This window comes from Elephantulus edwardii, unplaced genomic scaffold (assembly GCF_000299155.1).
Source record: "Elephantulus edwardii isolate Elephantulus edwardi_28Jun2011 unplaced genomic scaffold, EleEdw1.0 scaffold00108, whole genome shotgun sequence".
Taxonomy (NCBI): domain Eukaryota; kingdom Metazoa; phylum Chordata; class Mammalia; order Macroscelidea; family Macroscelididae; genus Elephantulus; species Elephantulus edwardii.
Genome location: NW_006399858.1, coordinates 466,542 through 474,340, shown reverse-complemented (window position 1 = coordinate 474,340; position 7,799 = coordinate 466,542). Strand labels below are relative to the sequence as shown.

Genomic DNA, 7,799 nt, shown 5'->3' with positions numbered 1-7,799 from the left:
TTATGTTGTTGATTGCCTTCAAGTTGTGTACAACTCTTAATGGCCATATGAACAAAAGACCTGAACCATGTTGTATAACTATTGCCATTTATCTAAGTTTATAGAGTTTCCAGAGGCATGTTGTGAACTTATAGAAATTATGATGTATGTTTTTGTGTGTGTATGTTTTTGTTGTTGTTATGTACCATCGAGTAATCTGAGACCTGTAGTAATCCTATGTACAGCAGGTCTGAATCCTTCCCTGTTTGAGCCAGTCTCACTAATTCCAACACACCAACCACCATTGGCCCAATTATTGTATCAGTACATTTTATCCAGGTTCTTCCTCTCCTGTGCTTTCCCTCCACCCTTCTCAGCATGATGTCTATTTCTCTGAGGAATGATCCCTCCTGGCCAGGTGTCCAAGGCACATGGAGCTCCTCCAAGGGAAATTTGGTTTTTCTCTCTACAAGACACACCTATTTGTTTTCTTGGCAGTCCATTCTATGTTCAAGACTCCTCTCCAGCATAACAATTCAAAGGCATCAATTCTTCTGTTATCCTTAGTCATTTTTAGCTCTCTGAAGCATAGCAAAAAAAATCACAAAGACCATGGCCTGAATTAGGTGCACCTTATTCTCTAGAATGATACTGTTGTTTTCAGCACTCTGGAGAGTTCTGAGACAGCAGATTTTCCTAATATAATTCATCTTTTGATTTCCTGACTGCTGGTGAGTGTTGATTGTTGAGGCAAGCAAGCTGCAATTGTTAACATCTCAATCTCCTCCATCTATCATTGTGTGTTTGTATATATATATATATATGTATATGTATATATATGTATATGTATATATATAAATTATATATATATGTATATACATGTGTAGATACATATGTATGTATATTATATATAGTATCTATCTCATTGAGAGTACCTTTAGAAAAATAAATTTTTAGTTTTTAATCTTTTCAGTATGTAAATTGGTATTATGGAAAAAGATCTTTGGCCTTGGGTTTAGGTCTTTCCTGGTAACTTATAAACTCTAGAATTTTCCCAAGTGATAGGAGTGTCTTTACTACTAATGATGAGTTTCTAGGATCACACAGTTTAATGTTAATGTGAACACACAGAGTGAGCATGGTCACACACACAATAGTCTTGAGGCTGGCCACAGTCTTAGGATTTAATATAAAAATATGGTTTAGGATGGAAACTTTGGTTCAAAGTGTATTATTCAACTGGAGTGTGAATTCAAATACCTTTGTGTAACTCAAGTAACTTAATAACGTGTATATGATAAAGCTTCTATAACTGTGGAAAATGATGATCAAGTGAGCTTCACAGGTTAGTAATACTACACATATACTTCCAAACAATGCTCATGAGGAAAATACATCCCTAGGACAATCAAAATTTTGTGTTTAGAACCCTCTTAGACTTTGCACTGTGTCAGAGCTTCCTTTGGCAGATTTTAATGTTTTATTCTCCTATAGAGGAAAGGCTGGCGCCTTCCCAGGCTCATGGGAAGCTCTCCTTGCCAGAAGGCAGAAGCGTGGTGGTGGGAGTGCAGGAATCGTGGCAAGCTTTTGGAGTGGACTGCTTTTCCGGGAATGTGTTTGATGTGCAGGTTTGCTCTGTCCCTGGAGTGAGGCCAGTCAGCCTGGGCCTAGGGTTTGAATCAGGAGGCGGCCTTAAGTCCAAAGGGCCCTTGGGCCTACGGCCCTCGGCCAGATACAAATTGTCTTCCTGTCAAACATTCTTCTAGGTAGTATAGCACTGGTCTGTGTGTTGCTCTACAGAGGTAACTCGTGGTTGCTGTGATGCTGAAGCCTGTGACAGTGATGTGCCAGTCGTGGTAATGGGCACCCATAGTGGACAGTGTTGGCTGGAGCTTCCCAACTTAATCAAGCCTGGAAGCAGGAGTGCCAACCACTTCCAAAATGGCTTGCCTCTGGAAACTCTATGTACAAACAGTGCTCAGGCTGTTCATTCATAGGGTCGCTATGAGCCGTATACGACTCGACAGCATTAAACAACAACACAACATAGAGGAAAGGATTCTGAAGCTTCATCTAACATACATTGGACATGTTGCAAAGAGGGACCAATTCTTTTTGGAGGGACAGCTCAGGAGAGCAAGACCCTCTATGAGATTAATTGATTCAGAGACTGGGGTAATGGGCTGGTTGTGTCAGAGACAATTAGATTGGTACAGGATAGAGCAGGGTTTAGGGTTGTGCATAAGGTGGCTATGAGTCACTGGCAACTTGACAGTGCATAACAACAACATTCTCATGAGGCTTATTGGTTTCAGTAACTTTGTGAGTTTTTTGTTGCTTGGGAGGGTGGAGGGACAGCGCAGGAGAGGAAGGCCCTCTATGAGGTGGATTGATTCAGTGACTGGGATAATTGGGATGGGAGTGTCAGAGACAGTGTGATTGGCACAGGACAGAGCGGAGTTTAGGGCTGTTGTACATAAGGTGGCTATGAGTCGCAAGCAACTCGACGGCACATAACAACAACAACATTAGAAATCTGAGGGTGATTTGGGGAAATTCCTGAACTTGACATTCAAGGATTGGAAATTCTTTGGAAAAAACTTATACTCTGCAGAATTTTACCTTTAACCTTACATTGAATAATTCTGGATAGAATTCCAATACATAAAACAGGTAGAAACTGAAGTGAGGTGTAGATCTTTCCTTATTTTTTCAGATTGATAGTCAACTGATCTGAAGTTCTACTGAAGATTACAGCAATAAGAAAATAATATAATTGTTTTTTAATTTACCTAATTATTATTATTAATTTTCTGGGTCCAGATTCATAAATTAAATGTCCAAAAGACAGAAAATTATATTTTAAAAAATGCTTCAATCTTATTCTTAAAATGACTGCAAAATTCAGATGGAATTTATTCAAGATCAAATCTTGGTTCCTGTGGACTTATTTTAATTTTCTTAGGCATCAATTTGAAATTGATAAATGTCAATATTTGTAAAGGGGATTTAGGCTTTTTGCTCCTAAGTCATACTTGAAGGCAATCTACAACAACAACAACATGAGTAATTGATGATCTGACATACAGTCTGTCCTGGCCTTGAAGCAATTGTTGTGGAAGTTCAAAGAATTCACCCTTCAGTATGTAGTATCTCAATATCAATAAAACAAAAATTTTTACCACTAAACCAATAAGCAGTGTCATGATGGATGAGAGGAGTTTAAAATTGTCAAAAGCTTCATCCGTCATTGATCCACAATCAAGACCCTAGGTATGAGAAGTCAGGAAATAAGGAAATGCATTGCACCAGGAAAATCTGCAGTTAGGGACCGTTCCAAATTATTGAGTAGTAGTAATGCCAGTTTGAGGACTAAGGTCAGTCTGAATTAGGCTATTGTCTTTCCAATTCCTAGCTACACACCCGAGACTTGGCAGAAGAAGAACTGATATCTTTGAGCTACGGTGTTAGAGAAGAGCTCTGAACATCCCATGCACTGCAAAGAGAATTTTTTAAAAATATATGCCTTGGAGATGGTACAGCTGGATTTCTCTTTGGAGGCAAGAATGATGAGACTTTACCTCACATACTTTGGACATATTGCTAAGAGCTGCTATTACTTGCAGACTGATATGATATTGGAAAGGGTGGAGGGTCAGGGAAGGAGAGGAAGATCCTCAACCAGGTGGATTGGCACAGTGGCTGTTGGAATGGGAACTTGTGTGTCAGGAAAGGTGAGGATGGCAAAGGACAAGAGTAGTACTTGACTTGATGGCACCTAAAAACAACAATAACAAAAATCACTATACCTTTTCATTCTGTATGAAGAACAGATTATTATTTGGAAGGCTGGACTTTATAAGGCAGAATGTTGCATCAGAATTGAAGGAAGACTCATCAACTACCTATGTTATGCAGATGACACAACCTTGCTTGCTTAAGTGAAGGAGGACCTATAATGGTTGCTGCAGAAGGTCAAGGACTGTAGTCCTCAAAATGGATTTAAGCTCAACATCAAGAAGACAAAGATTCTCACCAGAAGGCTAATTGGCAGCACCATGATAGGTGGAGAATAAATTGAGTTTGTTAACAATTACAGAGTACTAGGCACCACAATCAACACTCTTGATATCAGTCAAGGAAAACAAGAAAAATTGCACTGGGAAAATCTATTGTCAGGGATCTCTCCAGAGTGTTGAAATGTAACAATGTCAGTCTGGAGACTAAGGTACCAACTGATCCGGGCCACGGTCTTCCCAATTATTTGCTATGCATCAGAAAGTTGGACAATGACTAAGGATGACAGAAGAAGAATTGAAGCCTTTGAGTTATAGTGATAGAGTCTTGAACATACCATGAACCACCAAGAAAACAAATAGGTCTCTTTTGCAAAAGATGAAACCAAATTTTTCTTTGGAGGCTAAGGTTGTAAGCCTGTCTCACATATTTTGGGCATGTGGCCATAAGGGACCCATCCTTGGAGAACATCATGCTCAGAAGATTGGAGAGAAAGTGCAGGAGAGGAAAGCCCTAGATGAAATGGATTGATATAATAACCAAAGCAATGGAAATAGGTATATCACAGTTAATTGAGACAGGCTCAGGACAGGGCAGGCTTCAGAGCTATAGGGTCACTATAAGTCAGAGGTGACTCAACAGCACATAATAACACACACACACACACACACACACACACACACACACATTTAAGTAATTAGAAACATTCCTTCAACTACAAACTTGGGTGAAGGCTTTTAGCTCTTGTTCCAGGGGGTAGCAATGCCAAAATCAGCTCTGTCTCATATCAAGTCTCAGATCCTGTGCTATAGCATCTGAAGATACTTAAGCTGCTACTCCTGTAAGGTTTGATCTGAGTGGTGAAGGACTCTTTGGCCCCATAAAACATATACTCTACATTCTCTGCTTCTTCTTTGCTGTGAAGAGATTCTTAATTTCTGTGGCTGAAACCACCCAATTTAATGGCCAGGCTAGTCATTCCCATTAAGAATAGATCAATAAGACCATTTGCAAACCCTCACCCATCTATGTGACAGGGAGTCAAACTCCATGGCTAGAAAAGCTTCTTTTTTTATGTTAGAAATAGTTTCAAATTAATTACTCCAACTATATTTCTTTAGATACAGGAGTTTTAAGCAAAAATACCAAGGAGAAAATTAGTTAATATTGCATTATACTGCAACTCATTACCAGTAGTATATTGCAAAGTGAAATTGCTTGGAAAAAGGGGGTAGAAAGAAAGGGTAGTAAAGGAGTGAAGGTAAAGAAAAGGAATTAAGTTGTCAAGTGGAATTATTACTTTTTCTATTCTTGAGAAGTATGAAGTCTTTACAAGCACAACTCGTTTCTGTAGATTATTTTCCAAACATGTGCAAAATAGAGCCAAAAGGGAGAATCCCTTAAGAACTTTAAAGATGCAACAAACACTAAGGGCTTCTATGATCAGGTAGCAAGTGTTTCAGCCTTCATTTGCTAGATGCTTCCTTTTCCTGTGTCCAAGAGTTAGCAGGATGAAAATGTCTTCCCTGTGACTGTTTTCCTTTCTTTTTTCTTGGCACCTGGTGTGCATGAATTACTGATTAAAATTTCTCAAGGTACTCCTTCAGAAAGTCAGATATTTTTGCCCGTATACATGTATGAGTATAGACCTTAGAGCACTTGATGTGGTGGTGCTGGTAATACAGAACATGTGGATCAAGGTGATAGGATTGTCTCAGAAAGGATGTTGGTCGTGCGAGGGAACATAACAAAGGTAATGGAGTCAATGTTGTTGCCCACAGCTTCATTGGTGTCCTTCAGTTCAAAAGGAGGTTCCCTGTGGCTGAAGAGGATCTGTGGTGCTGTGTGGCTGCCCCTGTGTCCTTATTTGAATTCCTGAATAAACACCTTTCCAATCATCACCTCAACACTGTGCTGAAGACTACTCTGAATTTATCCCTTTTTGACTCAACATACGTGGTCTCATCATCCCTATAATGGATAGCTGTCCTATTCTCTCCTTCTTTGCCTTCTTGGAACTAGAAGTATGTCTTAAAGACAGAGAGGCAAATAACTTTTCAACATGCTAGCCTGGTGTAAATGTCATATAGCAAAGAGACCTTGTATCACGATTCTGGATTTACCAAGAAACCCCCATACCCTCTCTTTAGTAACTGATATGCACCATGTGCCTGAAGTTTTCCTTGTAGAATTTCAAAGAAATACTCACTATCACTTTTGTCTCCATTAGAATTTGAAATATTATAGAGGACCCCATCAAAATCTGCTTCTGATCTCCCCTCGCCCCATGCCACCAGCTGCATTCTGAAACGTGAGTGTTATGTGGTTGTTCACCTCCAGAAGGACCATAGATGCTCCTGCTACAGGCAGGGGAAGGAAAACAAGGGCAGGTGAGGGTGGGTAAGGCAAGGAAGGACAGAGACAGTGGCCCTGCTACTCCCTGAGGAGGGGTCTAAGTAGGTCAGTTGTTGTTGCTTGCCTTTGGGTTGATAGTGACACCATGAACAAAAGGCCTGAAACCCTTCCACAACCACAGCCATTTATCAAGTTCACAGTTTCCAGAGGCATGCTGTTTAGGAAGTGGTTCCCACTCATGCAGCAGGTGAGGGGAAATGGTCCTGAATAGGAAGAAGGGGAAGACAGCTCATTGACATACACATGACATATCACTGTGGAGTTACCCACTCATTGCACCGACCTGGCCTCCAAGCCTGAACCCACCAGAACAGCCACTGAAGACTTAACAAGCAGCCCAGTCACCCCCACTCCTTCCCTTCCAGGCTCTCAATAAAAGCCTTTTTAGACAATGGACTCTTGACCCCACCAACCACTCCCTGATTTTCTACCCTTAATTTCAGATTTGAAGAATTAACATTTCTTTTACAATCAGTTTAAAGTATGTAAGCCTGCTACTTCATTCCTCATACCTAAAAACCCTCATTTTAGATAATCAGTTTGAGATTTGCCCATTTCTATCAAACCAAAAGTCTGGGAAGCAAGTATATCCATTTTGCCAAATAATTTCTGTTTAGTTTGGAAACTTTGAGCATAAGCATCCATAAGCAATGTCCAGCACAGAACATGCCATCTATTTGCAAAAATTAATACTACCCCATAGTTGTTGTTGTTGTTGTTATGTGCCATCGAGTCGCCTGCGACTCATAGCGACGCTATGTACAACAGCCCTAAACTCCCCTCTGTCCTGTGCCAATCGCACTGCCTCCAACACTCGTATCCCAATTATCCCAGTCACTGAACCAATCCACCTCATAGAGGGCCTTCCTCTCCTGTGCTGTCCCTCCACCCTCCCAAGCATTATGTCCCTCTCCAAGGACTGGTCTCTCCTCACAACATGTCCAAAGTAAGTTAGACGGAGCCTCAGAATCCTTGCCTCCAAGGAGCCACCTCGTTCAACCCTTTCCAGGACAAATCTGTTTGTTTTCCTAGCAGTCCATGGTATTCTCAATACTCTTCTCCAGCACCACAGCTCAAAGGCATCAATTCTCCTATCCTCCTTGGTCATTGTCCAACTCTCTGATGCATAACAGGTGATTGCGAAGACTATGGCCTGTATCAGACGCACCTTAGTCTCCAAAGAGACATCATTGCTCTTCAGCACTTTGGAGAGGTCCCTAACAGCAGACTTTCCCATTGCAAAGCACCTTTTAATTTCCTGGCTACTGGTGCCAAGACTGTTGACTATGGAGCCAAACAAACTAAAGCTGTGTACACTCTCAATCTCTTCATCATCCATCCTAATGCTGTCAATTGGTCCAGTGGTGAGAATCTTTGTCTTCTTGACA

At 40.7% G+C, this 7,799-nt stretch overlaps 1 pseudogene; it reads right to left on the bottom strand.

Moving 5' to 3' along the window:
• Window positions 1-5,499: 5,499 nt before the first annotated feature.
• On the bottom strand, window positions 5,500-6,299 carry LOC102849241 (annotated as a pseudogene).
• Between the last annotated feature and the right edge of the window lie 1,500 nt (window positions 6,300-7,799).